Source organism: Pristiophorus japonicus, chromosome 5 (genome assembly GCF_044704955.1).
Source record: "Pristiophorus japonicus isolate sPriJap1 chromosome 5, sPriJap1.hap1, whole genome shotgun sequence".
NCBI classification, from domain to species: Eukaryota; Metazoa; Chordata; class Chondrichthyes; family Pristiophoridae; genus Pristiophorus; species Pristiophorus japonicus.
In genome coordinates, this window is record NC_091981.1 from 17,794,161 (window position 1) to 17,814,024 (window position 19,864).

The window sequence follows — 19,864 nt, forward strand, 5'->3', positions numbered from 1 at the left end:
TGGTGTAAAAAAAATGCATCAGTACCTCTTCGGTAGGACGTTTGAATTAAAGACTGACCACAAGCCACTCACATCCCTGTTGTCAGACAGCAACGCTGTTAATGTCAACGCATCAGCTTGCATACAGCGGTGGGCTCTCACGCTGGCTGCTTATGACTATTCCATCCGGCACCGGCCCGGCACTGAAAACTGCGCTGACACGCTCAGCAGGCCCCCATTGGCCACCACCGAGGGAGCAGCCGAGCAAAGCGCTAAGATGGTCATGGCTGTCGATGTCTTTGACAGTGCGGGCTCCCCCATCAAAATCTGGACAAACAGAGATCTCCTCCTATCCTTGATCAAGTCCTGACTGGGGATTGGGCGCCCACACACGGAGCATGCCCTGAGGAGGTCAGACCATTCCACAGGCGGATGGATGAGTTCTCCATCTAAGCCGACTGCCTACTATGGGGCAGCCGGGTAGTTATGCACCAGAAGGGCAGGGAGGCATTCATCAGGGAACTCCACAGTGAGCACCCAGGCATTGTGATGATGAAGGCCATTGCCTGGTCACATGTTTGGTGGCCTGGAATTGATTCAGACCTGGAACACTGTGTTCGCAGGTGCATGACCTGTGCCCAGCTGGGTAATGCCCCTAGGGAGGCCCCGCTCAGCCCGTGGCCCTGGCCCACCAAGCCATGGTCACGCATTCACGTTGACTACGTGGGCCCATTCATGGAGAAGATGTTCCTCATTGTAGTAGATGCGTACTCGAAATGGATCGAGTGCATCATCCTGAATTCATGCACGTCATCCACCACCATGGAAAGCTTACGTGCAATCTTTGCAACCCATGGCTTCCTGGACATCCTGGTTAGTGATAATGGCCCGTGTTTCACGAGCTATGAATTCTGGGAGTTTATTTCGGGCAATGGCATCAACCACGTCAGGACTGCGCCATTCAAGCCGGCCTCCAATGGTCAGGCGGAACGGGCAGTCCAAATCATTAAGCAAGATATGCTCAGGATTCAAGGACATTCCCTACAATGCCGCCTATTGCGCTTCCTGCTGGCCTATATATCCCGCCCGCACTCGCTCACGGGGGTCCCGCCCGCAGAGCTACTCATGAAACGGACACTCAAAACTCGGTTGTCCCTCATCCACCCAGTCCTGACCGACATAGTTGAGGGCAAGCGCAAGTCACAAAACGAGTACCATGACCGTAATTCAAGGGGGAGATGTATAGAAATAAATTATCCTTTATTCATCCTCAGTCACACCATGGGGCCCAAATGGCTTGAGGGTACTGTAATTGGCAAAGAGGGGAATAGGGTCATTGTGGTAAAACTCAACAATGGCCAGATATGCCGTAAACATCTGGACCAAGTAAAAAAAAAGTTCAGCAGGGACATGGAGGAACCTGAAGAAGACCATGAGATGGAGCTCACACTGCCAGTGAATGAGCAACAAGAGCAATCAGAAGAATGCACAGTCCCTGAGGTCATCCCGGACAGGCCGGAATCACCACAGGTGACAGACACTCACGTCAGTGTCCAACAACCAGAGCCCCAACTGCGGCACTCCACGAGGGAGCGTAGACCACCTGAAAGACTAAACCTATGATCCCAGTAAGACTTTGGGGGGGCGGGGGGGAAAGGTGATGTCATGTTTGTAACTACAATGTAACACCACTGTATTACTGTATACATTCAACTTAGATGCACACCTTGACCACAGCGGGTGAACTTGTGGGAGACACTCCTTACGTGTTCACACAGGTATGTAAAGGGAGGTCTCACGCAGGGTCATCACTTCTGGAGTCCTGTAATAAAGAGTTAAGGTCACAGAGTGGCCTTGTCCCTGGAATCTGCCTTATGTGGTTTCATGCTGTAGAGTAAGGACTTTACACTATGGATTCAAGTCTCACTCCAGAAACTTGAGCATGAGACTGACACTCCAGTGCAGTGCTGAGGGAGCACTGCCCTGTTGGAGGTGCCGTCTTTCAGATGAGATGAGCTGACGGCACAAATAGATATTAAATGGGTATGATCTGATAGTCATTACAGAGACGTGGTTGCAAGGTGACCAAGACTAGGAGCTAAATATGCAGGGGTATTTGACAATTGGGAAGGACAGACAGAAAGAAAAAGGAGGTGGGGTAGCACTGTTAATGAGAAGTGATTTTGGCTCAGATGATCAAGATGTTGAATCAGTTTGGGTGGAGATAAGGAATAATAAGGGGAAAAAGTCACTGGTGGGCATAGTCTATAGGCCCCCAAACAGTAGCTACACTGTTGGACAGAGTATAAATCAAGAAATAATGGAAGCTTGTAATAAAGGAACGGCAATAATCATGGCCGATTTTAACCTTCATATTGAGTGGACAAAGCATATTGGCCAGGTTAGCCTTGAGCAAGAGTTCATAGAGTGTATCTAGGATAGTTTCCTTGAACATACGTTGCGGAACTAACCAGGGACAGGCTATCTTAGATCTGGTACTGTGTAATGAGGCAGGATTAATAAATGATCGTAGGAATGAGTGACCAAAATATGAATTTCAAATTCAGTTGGAGGGTGATAAAGTTGGTTCTCAATCCAGGGTCCTAAGCTGAAATAAAGGAGACTACAAAGCTATGAGGGCAGAGTTGGTTAAAGTGGACTGGGGAAATAGATTAAAGTGTGGAACGGTTGATGAGCAGTGGCAGACATTTAAGGAGATATTTCATAACTCTCAACAAAATATATTCCAATGAGAATGAAAGACTATAAGACTAGGGATAACCATCCGTGGCTAACTAAGGAAATAAGGGATGGTATCAAAGTGAATACAAGGGCATACAATGTGGCCAAGACTAATGGGAGGCCAGAGGATTGGGAATCTTTCAAAAGACAGCAAAGAACGACTAAAAAATGATAAAGAGAGGGATGATAGATTATGAAAGCAAACGAGCACAAAATATAAAAAACAGTTAGTAAGAGTTTCTACAGGTACATAACAAGGAAAAGAGTGGCTAAAGTAAATGTTGGTCCCCTGGAGGATGAGACGGGGAAATTAATAATGGAGAACAGGGAAATGGCAGAGACATTGAACAAATATTTTCTATCGATCTTCATGGTAGAAGACACTAAAAACATCCCAATAGTGGATAATCAAGGGGCTGTAGGGAGGGAAGAACGTAATACAATCACTATCACTAATGAAGTAGTACTTGGTAAAATAATGGGACTAAAGGCGGACAAGTCCCCTGGACCTGATGGCTTACATCCTAAGGTCTTAAAAGAAGAGCCTGCAGTGATAGTGGATGCTTTGGTTATAATCTACCAAAATTCCCTGGATTGTGGGGCGGTCCCAGCGGATTAGAAAACTGCAAAATTAATGCCCCTATTTAAAATGGGAGGCAGACAGAAAGCAGGAAACTATGGACCAGTTAGCCTAACATCTGTCATTGGGAAATTGCTGGAGTCCATTATTAAGGAAGCAGTAGCAGGACATTTAGAAAAGCATAATTCAATCAAGCAGAGGTCAGCACGGTTTTATGAAGGGGAAGTCATTTTTGACAAATTTGCTGGAGTTCTTTAAGGATGTAACGAGCAGGGTGGATAGGGGGAACAAGTGGATGTGGTGTATTTGGATTTCCAGTAGGCATTCGATAAGGTGCCACATAAATGGTTATTGCACAAGATAAAAGCTGATGGGGTTGGGGTGATCTATTAGTATGATAGAGGATTGGCTATCTAACAGAGAACAGAGTCAAATGGGTCATTTTCCGGTTGGCAAACAGTAACTAGTGGGGTTCCGCAGGGATCGGTGCTCGGTCCTCAACGATTTACAATCTATATTAATGACTTGGATGAAGGGACCGAGTGTAATGTACCAAGTTTGCTGATGATACAAAGATGGGTGGGAAAGCAATTTGTGAGGAAGACACAGAAAATATGCAAAGGGATATAGACAGGCTAAGCGAGTGGGCAAAACATTGGCAGCTGGAGTATAATGTGGGAAAATTTGAGGTTATCCACTTTGGCAGAAAAAATAGAAAAGCAAATTAGAATTTAAATGGAGAAAAATTGCAAAGTGCTGCAGTACAGAGAGACTTGGGGGGTCCTTGTGCATGAAACACAAAAAGTTAGTATGCAGGTACAGCAAGGCAAATGGAATGGTGGCCTTTATTGCAAGGGGAATAGAGTATAAAAGCAGAGAAGTCCTGCTACAACTGTACAGGGTATTGATGAGGCCACACCTAGAGTACTGCGTACAGTTTTGGTTTCCGTATTTAAGGAAGGATATACCTGCATTGGAGGCTGTTCAGAGAAGGTTCACTAGGTTGATTCCAGAGATGAGGGGATTGACTTATGAAGATAGGTTGAGTAGGTTGGGCCTATACACATTGGAGTTCAGAAGAATGAGAGGTGATCTTACCGAAACATATAAGATAATGAGGGGGCTCGACAAGGTGGATGCAGAGAGGATATATCCACTCATAGGGGAAACTAAAACTAGGGGACATTGTCTCAGAATAAGGAGCCGCCCATTTTAAACTGAAATTAGGAATTTCTTCTCTCAGAGGGTTGTAAATCGATGGAATTCTCTGCCCCAGAGAGCTGTGGAGGCTGGGTCATTGAATACAGTTAAGGTGGAGATTGACAGATTTTTGATCAATAAGGGAATAAAGGGTTATGAGGAGCGGGCAGGGAAGTAAAACTGAGTCCATGATCAGAACAGCTATGATCTTATTTAATGGCGGAGCAGGCTCGAGGGGCCAGGTGGCCTACTCATGCTCCTATTTCTTATGATCTTATGTTCTTATGAAATATAAAACGGAGACCTCGTCTGCTTTGTCAAGTGGATATAAAAGATCCTATGGCACTATTTCAAAGAAGAGCAGGGGAGTTATCCCCGGTGCCCTGGCCAATAATTAGCCCTCAATCAACATAACTAAAACAGTATATATGTTCATTATCACATTGCTGTTTGTGGGAGCTTGCTCTGCACAAATTGGCTGCCGCGTTTCCCATATTACAACAGCGACTACACTCCAAAAGTACTTATAAATGCAAGTCTTTCTATTCAAGAATATATTTATCTAAATACATTTTCACCGCATATTACACCCTCTTTCCCTGTGGTGACATAATCAGCAAACCCAAAAAAGGTTTGTAGACATTTGCTTTCATTATGACATTTCTGTAATCAGGCACCACCCAAACATCAATTGAATAAAAGCCCTTTCTGTTTAAGTAGGCTGTGGTTGTATGTGAGGAGTCCTGTGCCCTCTCCGGCTAATGTCTCCTTTCGACAGAGATTGTTCTGATGGAGTTGTCTCTTGAAAACGTAACATCTGCTGTTTACTTGATGCATCGATGGTCTGCAAACTAGCTGATCTGGCAAATGTTCCCTGAACTGGACTGGAAGTATTTGATTGCAAAAAGTTTTAATGCTACGGTAGCTTTTACAGTTATGGTATAGGCTTAGTATTAATTTGTTACAACAGTAATCTCCCTTTAAGAGTCTAGCTTCAGCAAGGCAGACTCATGTGGCCATTGTACCTGGACAAAATTAGTAACAGAGGCAGAGTTTGTCATGCAAACATGAAATTCGCATGGATCTTGATTATCATAACTAGTATGTTACATCAGAACATAAGGACATATAAATAGGAGTAGGCCATTTGGCTACTCGAGCCTGCTCCGCCATTCAATAAGATCATGGCTGATCTGATCTTGGGCTCAGCTCCACTTCCCTGCCCGCTCCCCATAACTCTTCACTCCCTTATTATTCAAAAATCTGTTTATCTCCACCTTAAATATATTCAATGACCCAGCCACCACAGCTCTCTGGGGTAGAGAATTCCACAGATTTATAACCTTCTGACAGAAGAAATTCCTCCTCATCTCATTTCTAAATGGGTGACCTCTTATTCTGAAACTACGCCCCCTAGTTCGAGATTCCCCCATGAGTGGAAACATCCTCTCTGCATCTACCTTGTCGAGCCCCCTCAGCATCTCATATCTTTCAATAAGATCACCTCGCATTCTTATAAACTCCAATGAGTACAGGCCCAAACTGCTCAACCTTGCTTCATAAGTCAACCCCTTCATCTCAGGAATCAACCGAGTGAACTGTTATTTATGTGGACTTGTATTTACTCTGTACAACCACCAGAGGGCTCTTCCCCTGAAGTCCCAAGGGATTCCATAATCCCTTGGGAGCACAGGTATTTAAGGAGTCTTTACAGGTTGGAGAGGCACTCTGGAGATCTGCAATGAAAGACTAAGGTCACACTTTACTTTGAGCTCGCAGTGTTCAGTCTGACTCTTTCTCCATACACAACAGTGAACCTTCTCTGAACTGCTTCCAATGCAAGTACAGGCAACTCTCGATTATCCAGGTCCTCGGGGATTGGGCTGCTCCGGGTAAACTTGAATGAATAAATACAATCGTTAGGGCAAGTTTACATTTTCAAGTTGAAACTTTAATGAATCAATACAATCAACTACAAACAGTAACAAAAGATGAACATTACCAGCGTGCATGTACTGTTTCTGGGCCTGGAACCTGGCGCCGGCTCTGCCCCCATTCCCAACATCGGCGACGGCCGCGAGAGACAGCGGCTGCAGCAGCGCACACACACACCAGCACAGCAAGGGCAGAGGAGAGTGATTTTTACAGTGAGTGAGAGAGAGAGCATGAGAGAGAGAGAGAGAGAGAGTGTGTGAGAGAGAGAATGTGCGAGTGTGAGAGAGAGAGAGAGAGAGAGAGTGTGTGAGAGAGAGAATGTGCGAGTGTGAGAGAGAGAGAGAGAGAGAGAGAGTGTGTGAGAGAGAGAATGTGCGAGTGTGAGAGAGAGAGAGAGAGAGAGTGTGTGAGAGAGAGAATGTGCGAGTGTGAGAGAGAGAGAGAGAGTGTGTGAGAGCGAGAGAATGAGCAAATACAAATGAGCACAGTGTCTGGAAGGCGATTTTTCCAAATTATTTGGAGCTGTCTTTTCACTTGTTAGCAACAGAATTTTAAATCCCGTTACAATAGTTTCCTGTTGGATCCGTGTACGGATAATCGAGAGTTGCCTGTTTATCCTTCCTTAAAGAAGGAGACAGTGGGGTCATTCATAGGCACCAATGCTGCCTCACTTTGTCTGGTATTTTCTTCGCTATGAAATGTGGTTCACCGTGAATCGGCCAAGCAGAACTGAGATCCCAATATCCTGACCCATGGTCACTCTCACGGAGACTCCAAAGTGTCAGGAGAGCCTCACAAAACCAGTACTCTGGTCTGAACTTGTTTGACATCAAGGTGGTTCTGGACTGAAGTTAACATTTTTAAAAAAGAAGACAAGTGAAACTGACATCAAAATGGTCTGTAGCAAAGTCACTCGCGCCACAATCTATTTTCAGCATATCAATCAATGCCGGTGAGGGGGCACTGTCAAGCTAAATTGCCGTGTAAACCTTTTTATATTAACTAATATTGCCAAATTCCGAGGTTTCAGTTATTAGTCCCATCCCAATAATCTGCCGACCCTTGGAATTCGGATGAAGCTGAGAAGATGGACACCATTATTTCCGTACCTGGGGCAATGGAATACTGGTGGATTGAGCCTATTGGAGCCTTGTGCTATTTTCAGCGGAGGAAAGGCCATGTGGGATATGTAACTTTTATACTTCTGACTGAAGCAGTGAATCCTTCACATGTCAAGGAAGGAAGGAAGACCACTTGGAAACATTAGCAGGTGTCCATTTTTCATGAGGTGTTTGATTCCTTTGAGGTGAGGTTTAAAAGCCGGAATATGATGTATTGAATGGAAATAGAGAGCACTGGACCCACATTTCGATGACACCCACACTGCTTTGTCAGTTCTTAACCTTAAGAGATTCTATCGTTTATTCTCCACAAAACAACACAAGTTTGATGTGACAACTTGTCAACAGCAGGATGTATAAATCACTCAAACCATTTTTTTCTGCAGGCACAAACCCTTGAAGGGAGCGTTATCGAAGAGCTACTGCTTGAGACATCTCTAACACAGCTAATCAAACTGATTTTCCTGAACATCACAACCTGAACTAGAGAAGGAATAATCTCTAAAGTAATTTGCCAGGGGGATGGGAACCTGAAAATAGATTCAGTAGGGAGGGGAGCAAAGGTGGAATTAGAAAGCAAAAATAAGGAAAGTGAGCTTGAAGAAGAGAGGAAACAAGCAGGAAAAAAGGGTAAAAAAAAAAAAAATTTAAAGGCACTTTGTCTAAATGCACGTAGCATTTGTAACAAAATAGATAAGTTGAAGGCACAAATAGATACAAATGGGTATGATCTGATAGCCATCACAGAGACATGGTTGCAAAGTGATCAGGACTGGGAATTAAATATTCAGGGGTATTTGACAATCCGGAAGGGCAGACAAAAAGGAAAAGGAGGTGGGCTAGCTCTATTGATAAAGGATGGAATCGCTGCGATAGTGAGAAACGATATTGGCTCAAATGAAACAATTTGGGGGAGATAAGGAACAATAAGGGGAAAAAGTCACTGGTGGGCATAGTCTATAGGCTGCCTAACTGTAGCAACTCTGTTGGTTGGAGTATAAACCAGGAAATAGTGGGGGCTTGTAAAAAGGGAACAGCAATAATCATGGGTGATTTTAAGCTCCATATTGATTGAACAAATCAAATTGGTCAGGGTAGCCTTGAGGAAGAGTTCATAGAGTGCGTAAGGGACAGGTTCCTTGAGCAGTATGTAACGGAACCAACCAGGGGAAAGGCTATCTTGGATCTGGTCCTGTGTAATGAGACAGGATTAATAAACAATCTCCTAGTAAAGGATTCCCTTCGATGAGTGATCATATCATGATTGAGTTTCAAATTCTGATGGAGGGTGAAAAAGTTGGATCTCAAACCATCGTACTAAGCTTAAATAAATGAGACGATGAAGGTATGAGTGCAGAGTTGGCTAAAGTGGACTGGGAAAATAGATTAAAATGTAGGACGGTTGATGAACAGTGGCTACATTTAAGGAGATATTTCACAACTTTCAAGAAAAATATATTCCAGTGAGGAGAAAAGGGTGTAAAAGAAAAGATAGTTATCTGTGGCTAACTAAAGAAATAAAGGATGGTATCCAATTAAAAACAAGGGCATACAAAGTGGCCAAAACTAGTGGGAGGACAGAAGATTGCGAAGTTTTTAAAAGCCGGCAAAGAATGACTAAAAAAATAATTAAGAAAGGGAAGCTAGACTATGAAAGTAAACTAGCACGAAATATAAAAACAGATAGCAAGAGTTTCGATAGGTATATAAAAAGGAAAAGAGTGGTTAAAGTAAATGTTGGTCCCTTAGAGAACGAGACCGGGGAATTAGTAATGGGGAACATGGAGATGGCAGAAACTCTGAACAAATATTTTGTATCAGTCTTTACGGTAGAGGACACAAACAATATCCCAACAGTGGATAGTCAAGGGGCTATAGAGGAGGAGGAACTTAACACAGTCACAATCACTAAGGAGGTGGTACTCAGTAAGATAATGGGACTAAAGGCAGATAAATCCCCTGGACCTGATGGCTTGCATCCTTGAGTCTTAAGAGAAGTACCGGCAGGGACAGTGGAAGCATTGGTTGTAATTTACCAAAATTTCCTGGATTCTGGGAAGGTTCCAGCAGATTGGAAAACTGCAAATGTAACACCCCTATTTAAAAAAGGAGGCAGACAAAAAGCAGGAAACTATAGACCAGTTAGTCTAACATCTGTGGTTGGGAAAATGTTGGAGTCAATTATTAAAGAAGCAGTAGCAGGATATTTGGAAAAGCGTATTTCGATCAGGCAAAGTCAACATGGATGTATAAAGGGGAAATCATGTTTGACAAATTTGCTGGAATTCTTTGAGGATGTAATGAACAGAGTGGATGTGGTGTATTTGGACTTCCAGAAGGCATTTGACAAGGTGCCACATAAAAGGTTACTGCGCAAGATAAAAGTTCATGGGGTTGGAGGTAATATATTAGCATGGATAGAGGATTGGCTAACTAACAGAAAACAGAGAGTAGGGATAAATGGTTAATTCTCTGGTTGGCAATCAGTAACTAATGGGGTGCTGTAGGGATCAGTGCTGGGACCCCAACTATTTACAATCTATAGTAACGACTTGGAAGAAGGAACTGAGTGTAATGTAGCCAAGTTTGCTGACGATACAAAGATGGGAGGAAAAGCAATGTGTGAGGAGGACACAAAATTCTGCAAAAGGACATAGGCAGGCTAAGTGAGTGCGCAAAAATTTGGCAGATGGAGTATAATGTTGGAAAGTGTGAGGTCATGCACTTTGGCAGAAAAAATCAAAGAGCAAGTTATTATTTAAATGGGGAAAAATTGCAAGTGCTGCAGTACAGCAGGACCTGGGGTTGCTTGTGCATGAAACACAAAAGGATAGTATGCATGTACAGCAAGTGATCAAGAAAATCAATGGAATCTTGGCCTTCATTGCAAAGGGGATGGAGTATAAAAGCAGAGAAGTCTTACTACAGTTACACAGGGTATTGGTGAGGCCACACCTGGAATCTGCGTGCAGTTTTGGTTTCTGTATTTACGAAAGGATATACTTGCTTGGAGGCAGTTCAGAGAAGGTTCACTCGGTTGATTCTGGAGATGAGGGGGTTGACTTATGAGGAATGGTTGAGGAGGTTGGGCCTCTACTCATTGGAATTCAGAAGAATGAGAAGATTATGAGGGGGCTTGACAAGGTGGATGCAGAGAGGATGTTTCCACTGATGGGGGAGACTAGAACTAGGGGGCATAATCTTAGCATAAGGGGCCGCCCATTTAAAACTGAGATGAGGAGGAATTTCTTCTCTCAGAGGGTTGTAAATCTGTGGAATTTGCTGCTTCAGAGAGCTGTGGAAGCTGGGACATTGAATAAATTTAAAACAGAGATAGACAGCTTCTTAACCGATAAGGGATTACGAGGTTATGAGGAGCGGGCAGGGAAGTGGACCTGAGTCCATGATCGGATCAGCTATGATCGTATTAAATGGTGGAGCAGGCTCGAGGGGCTGTATGGCCTACTCCTGTTCCTATTTCTTATGTTCTCTGCTCAAAGGAATTTTATAGGAAAGATGTTTTAAATAGCAGAGTAAGTTGTAGGAGTATGTTAACATAGCGGTAATGTTACTGAACTAGCAATCCAGAGGTCTCAATAAATGATTCAAGGCGATGCATTCAAATCTGACCATGGCAGCTGGGGAATTTAAATTCAGTTAATTCATTCTGAAGTTATTTAAAATCAGTAATGATGACCATGAAATTTTCATAAAAACCCATCTGATTCACTATGCTGTCCTTACCCAGTCTGGCCTATGTGACTCAAGGAAGGACATTTGCAGGGCAGAGATTTTGCTATTTGCCCAACGAATGTCCTTCAAACTCTTACACCTGGTAAACACAGGCACATAACCTACTTTTACCAGCAAAAGAGTTTTAAAACCCTGTCCCTTAAGGTAAGCTTATTTTTAATCAATCAGCATTGCACGGGAGTGTCAGCCTAGATTTATGTGCTGAAGTCTCTGGAGTGGGACTTGAACCCACAACCTTCTGACTCAAAGGCAATTGAGCTGTCCACTGAGCCACAGCAGCAAGCAGAACCAGGGTTTCGGTCCCTTATTTGAATATGTTAATGGCCTAACGCCGGCTTCAGATGAAACGAAACGATGGCTCTTTTTTTTGGCCCTCACCAAAATGGCGTCCGCCGCGAGTTGCGCCAGAAGCGAGGCGGACGCCATTTTTTTCCCTCACAAAACCGGCCTTCACAACCAGCACTGAGGGGCCGAATTTCAGGATCAGTCACCTTTAGATCATGAGGCAGAATTGAACCTAAAATTTTCAGATCAGCAATAAATTATAAATAAAGCAACACGATTTCAGATATGAGGGAAAATACTTCTTCGAAGTGAAAGTGAAATGTGTGTATTGATTCGCTCTTGAATGTATTTTTAATCTGATACAAGGTATGAAAGGTTGCTGCGAATGTGTGATTAAGTGTATTGATGTGCAGTAAAGTGATGTGTTTAGCCTTTGTGAAGTGGAGTGTTTTTAATTATATTTCACCAATTCAGGAGGAGGCAAACAAAAGAGCCGAAAGTAACAAACATATTTATTTATTAAGATTTATGTAACTTTTGGTAACGTAAAGTTAGAATGAAAGGGATACCGTGTGCATTCATCTTTTGACTGACTCCACCAAACTTAACAACCACGAGACCTACAAGCAGTAATTATATTTTAAAAATAGGAGCATGTTATCTGATTTTGGTATTTGAACACTCCTTCATCCAAGGCTTGCAACAAAAGCCAATAATTCCACTTTACTGAATATCAATAAACTTAATCACACACTGCTGGCAAACCTTCATACCCTGCGTCAGGACAAAAACGGCTAATCAATAAACAGATTTTAGTTTCACTTATTACAAGTCTTATCCTGGTAGCTGAGGAAAATATTTTCTAATATATAATTCATCTCAGCGCTCATCTGAAAATCAATTTTGTATCACTTTTTAATAAAAAAAAGAGCAAAATTCAAAGAATGCCACCTTGCTAAAATCACTCCTTCATACCACAACAGCGACAAAAGCACTTTATAAATTTACATTGCGCTGAAACAATCTCCAGTTATTGTACATTATTGAAAGATCAGTTCACCCAGCAACGGCAACATTCATATTAAAGAAACCACTTCAAGCAGAACTGTCCAAAGTCACAGATGGTGAAATATTATCTCACTCAAGCGCAGTTATTGAAAAAGATCGAAATGATAAATTCAAAACTTTCTGTGCAAATATTTCTGACTATTTCTCAAATCCGTGTCATTGATAGAACATAGGAACATAAGAAACAGGAGCAGGAGTGGTCCATTTGGCCCCTCGAGCCTGCTCCGCCATTCAATGAGATCATGGCTGATCTGATCATGGTCTCAGCTCCACTTCCCCGCCCGCTCCCCATAACCCTTGACTCCCTTATCGTTCAAAAACCTGTCTATCTCCACCTTAAATATATTCAATGACCCAGCCACAGTCATTCAAAATTCGATTTCTGCTGAACTGCGGCCTGTGTCACAGCAGAATTTATTTTAATATACAGGGTTTAGGAAACTTTATCGCAACCTTTCCTTTTACCAGACGAGGTGACTTAAACTGTTCCCAGCAGGGTCAGTGGGGGGGGGGTCAGCGTGCACGGCGATGACATCATCACCAGTTGCGCGATGCTATCCGCAGGGCACGGCGGCAGCAACTCAGCAAACTCCCGGGCAATTTTGCGGGAATCGGAAGCGTCCCCTCTACACACAGCACCCCCCCACCTTCCCCTCGCGGGTTAAGTATATCTTCCACCCCATTAGTGCCTCCCGCTAATGGGCCTCTAAAAAAGGGCCAATTTGCCCCCCAGTACCTGTGACAACTAGTCCAGAATGTGCAACATTATTGGTAGTCTTTGCTGGTGTCAGTTATTCCTAACGCTTCTTGGTGCATAAAATTTCTGTCCAACTCGAAGCTCATTCTGGATTATTCTGTTTGATTAGTACAAGGCGTGCTCTGCCATTGAGATTTGTTGCTGCTATTAGGCAGAAATAAATGTCAGGGCGATAGCAGAAGCATCTTTAATCATTATCCTCGGCAACACAGACATGGTATCTTATGTTCCTGTTACAATTAAATGGCTTTTATGATCAACCAATTTAGTTTCATTGCTGTTAAGAATAATTCTTCAAAGGTCATCACCTTTCTTTGTTGCTGCTGCTGAGGCATAGAAGCCAGGAACATTCTAGAAACCCGGGGAAATGCTGCTGTACACCCACAGAGAACATTCCAGAAACCCAGGGAAATGCTCCTGTACACCCACAGAGAACATTCCAGAAACCCAGGGAAATGCTCCTGTACACCCACAGAGAACATTCCAGAAACCCAGGGAAATGCTCCTGTACACCCACAGAGAACATTCCAGAAACCCAGGGAAATGCTCCTGTACACCCACAGCGAACATTCCAGAAACCCAGGGAAATGCTCCTGTACAGCCACAGAGAACATTCCAGAAACCCAGGGAAATGCTCCTGTACACCCACAGAGAACATTCCAGAAACCCAGGGAAATGCTCCTGTACACCCACAGAGAACATTCCAGAAACCCGGGGAAATGCTGCTGTAGACACACAGAGAACATTCCAGAAACCCGGGAAAATGATCCTGTACACCCTCAGAGAACATTCCAGAAACCTGGAGAAATGCTGCTATAGACACACAGAGAACATTCCAGAAGCCTGGGGAAATGCTGCTGTAGACACACAGAGAACATTCCAGAAACCCGGGGAAATGCTCCTGTACACCCACAGAGAACATTCCAGAAACCCGGGGAAATGCTGCTGTAGACACACAGAGAACATTCCAGAAGCCTGGGGAAATGCTGCTGTACACCCACAGAGAACGTAAGAAAGTCTGAAGCAAAGGGATGGTCCAATTGCCCTTCATGCCGACTGCATCTAGAATCCATGGTCGCTCCATCACAGACTTCTTTCCCATCCCGAGAGCAGAGTTTCCTGAATCCACCCCAGAAGTGTTGAGGCAGGACTCCCTCCCACCGTCCCATCCCACCCTCAACCAGCCCCATTTTCCTGAGTTTGGGATCGTTATGTATCCCGGCTAGGCTGCAGGTGGGGCCCTGTCAGGAAGAAGAATTCTGCTGCTACCCACTGAGGAAATTCAGGTGTTGCTGCAGCACAAACGGCTCTTGGAGCAACTGAAGAGGGAGGAGGCCATTCAAAGAGTGTGGGCCCAGGCCTAGAAAGATGAATGCTTGACACCTGAATGTAGGAGAGATGCCCATTTTTGGGCCATCTCCATCCAAGAGGGGCAGTGTAATATATATAGCTCCACCTGTGGACTCCTGTGACACTGCAGCCAGTACTATGTACAAATCAAGAGAGAACAGGTCACCTGACTAGAGTTCCGGAGTGTTCTGCCATCTTAAGGCTGTGTGTGTGTTTGTGAGTTGTACTGAAGATATAACAAAGGCGATGAGAATGGGATAATCGAGAAAAAAAAGCTGCAATTTTTGTTGGTGGAGGATTCAGCCAACCGACAGAGAGACTTTGAGAGCTTCTCTGTTTTGATTAACAGCTACAAATCCAAAGTAAATTACAAGCAAACTTGTCTGAACTGCCAGAGTCCAGATGGCCTCACCTATGGGAATAATAGGGCATTTGGGAGAGTTTCAATGCGACCGTGAAAGTTTCGGAGCATATGTGGAGCGGCTAGAAATGTTTTTCACCACAAATAATATCATCGAAGTTCCCAAACATGAAAACCATAATCGGGTGGTGTTGGAAAGACAAAGGGCGATTTTCTTAACTGAAGCAGGGCCCAAGATGTATGACACCCTGAAAAATTTGCTTGTGCCTGTCAAGCCAAAGGACACAACTCTTAAGCAGATTCTAGCAGATTAAGTTAGAACAGCACTAGAGACTTGAGCCCCTGGAAATTGCTGAAAGTTATCGTTTCGGAATACAAGATCAGTTAACCGTAGAAATTATCAGTGAGTACATTGTAGTATTAAAAACACTATCTATTCACTGTCTTTTTGGAAACTTTCAGGACCGAGCATTGTGTGAACGCTTTGTTTGTGGGATGAAAAATGATACGATCAGAAGAAAGTTATTGACAGCTCCTAACTTGACTTTGGATTTAGCTTGTCAGACAGCTCTGTCAATGAACTTGGCCGACCAATATGCCTGAGAATTTCATACTATTTCCAGTCGTCAGGCAACTGAGGGGAATTGCCTGCAGGTTAAAAGTAAAAAGTAGTTGGGCCCCAAGGTCTCAGAAACTGGCAATGATAACAGAGTTCTGGAGTGTTCTGCCATCTTAAGGCTGTGTGTGTGTTTGTGAGTTGTACTGGAGATATAACAGGCATCAGAGAGCCTTCTGCCAATGTCCAGGTAATTGGGAGGCTTGTTCAGCTCAATCTCCCTGCAGTTACTGGCATGCAGCAGGTGGGAAAGGCAGGCGAGTGGCCTCCTTGGCTGGAGGGAGGACATAGAAACATAGAAACATAGAAAATAGGTGCAGGAGTAGGCCATTCGGCCCTTTGAGCCCGCACCATCATTCAATAAGATAATGGCTGATCATTCCCTCAGTACCCCTTTCCTGCTTTCTCTTCAGACCAGTTGATCCCCTTAGCTGTAAGGGCCACATCTAACTCCCTCTTGAATATATCCAATGAACTGGCATCAACAACTCTCTGTGGCAGGGAATTCCACAGGTTAACAACTCTCTGAGTGAAGAAGTTTCTCCTCAGCTCAGTCTTAAATGGCCGACCCCTTATCCTAAGGCTGTGTCCCCTGGTTCTGGACTTCCCCAACATCGGGAACATTCTACCCGCATCTAACCTGTCCCGTCCCATCAGAATCTTATATGTTTCTATGAGATCCCCTCTCATCCTTCTAAACACCAATGTATAAAGGCCCAGTTGATCCAGTCTCTCCTCATAAGTCAGTCCAGCCATCCCAGGAATCAGTCTGGTAAACCTTCACTGCACTCCCTCAATAGCAAGAACGTCCTTCCTCAGATTAGGAGACCAAAGCTGAACACAATATTCCAGGTGAGGCCTCACCAAGGCCCTGTACAACTGCAGAAGACCTCACTGCTCCTATACTCAAATCCCCAAGCTATGAAGGCCAATATGCCATTTGCCTTCTTCACCGCCTGCTGTACCTGTATGCCAACTTTCAATGACTGACCAACCATGACACCCAGGTCTCGTTGCACCATCCCTTTTCCTAATCTGCCGCCATTCAGATAATATTCTGTCTTCGCATTTTTTCCCCCAAAGTGGATAACCTCACATTTATCCAGATTATACTGCATCTGCCAAGCATTTGCCCACTCACCTAACCTGTCCAAGTCACCCTGCAGTCTCTTAGCGTCCCCCTCACAGCTCACACCGCCACCCAGTTTAGTGTCATCTGCAAACTTGGAGATAGTACAGTCGATTCCATCCTCTAGATCATTAATATATATTGTAAAGAGCTGGGGTCCCAGCACTGAGCCCTGCGGCACTCCACTAGTCACTGCCTGCCATTCTGAAAAGGACCCATTTATCCCGACTCTCTGCTTCCTGTCTGCCAACCAATTCTCTATCCACGTCAGTACATTACCCCCAATACCATGTGCTTTGATTTTGCACACCAATCCCTTGTGTGGGACCTTGTCAAAAGCCTTTTGAAAGTCCAAATACACCATATCCACTGGTTCCCCCTTGTCCACTCTACTAGTTACATCCTCAAAAAATTCCAGAAGATTTGTCAAGCATGATTTCCCCTTCATAAATCCATGCCGACTTAGACCGATCCTGTCACTGCTTTCCAAATGCGCTGCTATTTCATCCTTAATAATTGATTCCAACATTTTCCCCACTACTGATGTCAGGCTAACTGGTTTATAATTACCCACTTTCTCTCTCCCTCCCTTTTTTAAAAGTGCTGTTACATTAGCTACCCTGCAGTCCATAGGAACTGATCCAGAGTCGATAGACTGTTGGAAAATGATCACCAATGCATCCAATATTTGAAGGGACACTTCCTTAAGTACTCTGGGATGTAGACTATCAGGATCCGGGGATTTATCGGCCTTCAATCCCATCAATTTCCCTAACCCAATTTCCTGCCTAATAAGGATATCCTTCAGTTCCTCCTTCTCACTAGACCCTCGGTCCCCTAGTATTTCAGGAAGGCTATTTGTGTCTTCCTTTGTGAAGACAAAACCACAGTATTTGTTCAATTGGTCTGCCATTTCTTTTAACCCATTATAAATTCACCTAAATCCAACTGCTTCACTAATCTTTTTCTCTTCACATATCTATAGAAGCTTTTGCAGTCAGTTTTTATGTTCCCAGCAAGCTTCTTCTCCTACTCTATTTTCCCCCTCATAATTAGGTCCTTTGTCCTTCTCTGCTGAATTCTAAATTTCTCCCAGTCCTCAGGTTTGCTGCTTTGTCCGGGCAATTTATATGCCGCTTCCTTGGATTTAACATATATGGCCCTCGAGCCTGCACCGCCAGTCAGTAAGATCATAGCTGATATTCCACCTCACTTTACCGCCGGATCTCCATATCTCTCGATTCACCTAGTGTCCAAAAATCTATCGATCTCAGCCTTGAATACACGCAACGACTCAGCATCCACAGCCCTTTGGGGTAGAGAATTCCGAAGATTCACAACCTTCTGAGTGGAGACATGCCTCCTCATTTAGGTCTTAAATGGCCGACCCCTTACCCTGAGACTGTGCCCCCTAGTTTTAGACACTCCAGCCAGGGGAAACAACCTCTCAGCATCTACTCTGTCAATCCCCCTCAGTATCTTACATGTTTCAATGAAATCATCTCTCATTCTTCTAAATTCCAGAGAGTATAGGCTCAATCTACTCAATCTCTCCTCATAAGACAACCCTCTCATCCCTGGAATCAATTCAGTTATTCTGATTTCATTTCTGTTCTTTGGAGAGCTGGCCTGTCTGAAATAGATAATGGTTTTGTCTTTAATTACCAGCAATTTTTACATTGCTTTAATTAAATAGATTTCTATTTCAGCAACTGTTCACAAATTAAGTGTAACCTTATTCAGCACAAGATCTTACCAAAACTGAAAGCTTCACATGCATGTTTATTTATTACATGCATGTTTTTTTAAAAAAGGAGGAAGAGAGAAAACAGGGAATTATAGACCGGTCAGCCTGACATTGGTGGTGGGGATAATGTTGGAATCAATTATTAAAGATGTAATAGCAGCGCATTTGGAAAGCAGTGACAGGATCGGTCCAAGTCAGCATGGATTTATGAAAGGGAAATCATGCTTGACAAATTTTCTAAAAATTTTTGAGGGAGTGGATAAGGGAGAACCAGTGGATGTGGTGTATTTGGACTTTCAAAAGGATTTTGACAAGGTCCAACACAAGAGATTAGTGTGCAAAATTAAAGCACATAGTATTGGGGGTAATGTACTGACTGGTTGGCAGACAGGAAGCAAAGAGTAGGAATAAATGGGTCCTTTTCAGAATGGCAGGCAGTGACGAGTGGGGTACCGCAAGGTTCAGTGCTGGGACCCCAGATATTTACAAAATACATTAATGATTTAGATGACGGAATTGAATATAATATCTCCAAGTTTGCAGATGACACTAAGTTAGGTGACAGTGTGAGCTGTGAGGAGGATGCTAAGAGGTTTCAGGGTGAAGGTTCACCAGACTGATTCCCGGGATGACAGGACTGACATGTGCAGAAAGACTGGATCGACTAGGCTTATATTCAGTGGAATTTAGAAGAATGAGAGGGGATCTCATAGTAACATTTAAAATTCAGACAGGATTGGACAGGTTAGATGCTGGAAGAATGTTCCCGATGTTGAGGAGGTTCAGAACCATGGGTCACAGTCTAAGGATAAGGGGTAAGGCATTTAGGACCGAGGTGAGGAGAAACTTCTTCACTCAGAGCATGTGGAATTCTCTACCACAGGAAGTTGTGAGACCAGTTTGTTAGATGTATTCAAAAGGGAGTTAGATGTGGCCCTTAGGGTTCAAGGGGTATGGAGAGAAAGCAGGAAAGGGGTACTGAGGTGAATGATCATCCATGATCATATTGAATGGCGGTGCAGACTTGAAGGGCTGAATGGCCTACTCCTGCACCTATTTTCTATGTTTCTATATAAAGGAAGTATGATTGCTGTGAAGCAGAGTGGAGTTCAACTCAGAGTCCACGGAGTTCAAATCCCAATCCCATCCGTTATTTGGCTTCAACAATAAAGTGAATCTTGGTAGCTATTGGCTCGGGCTATGATTCTATGATTCTATGATTCTAGGAGGCCGAAATTCAT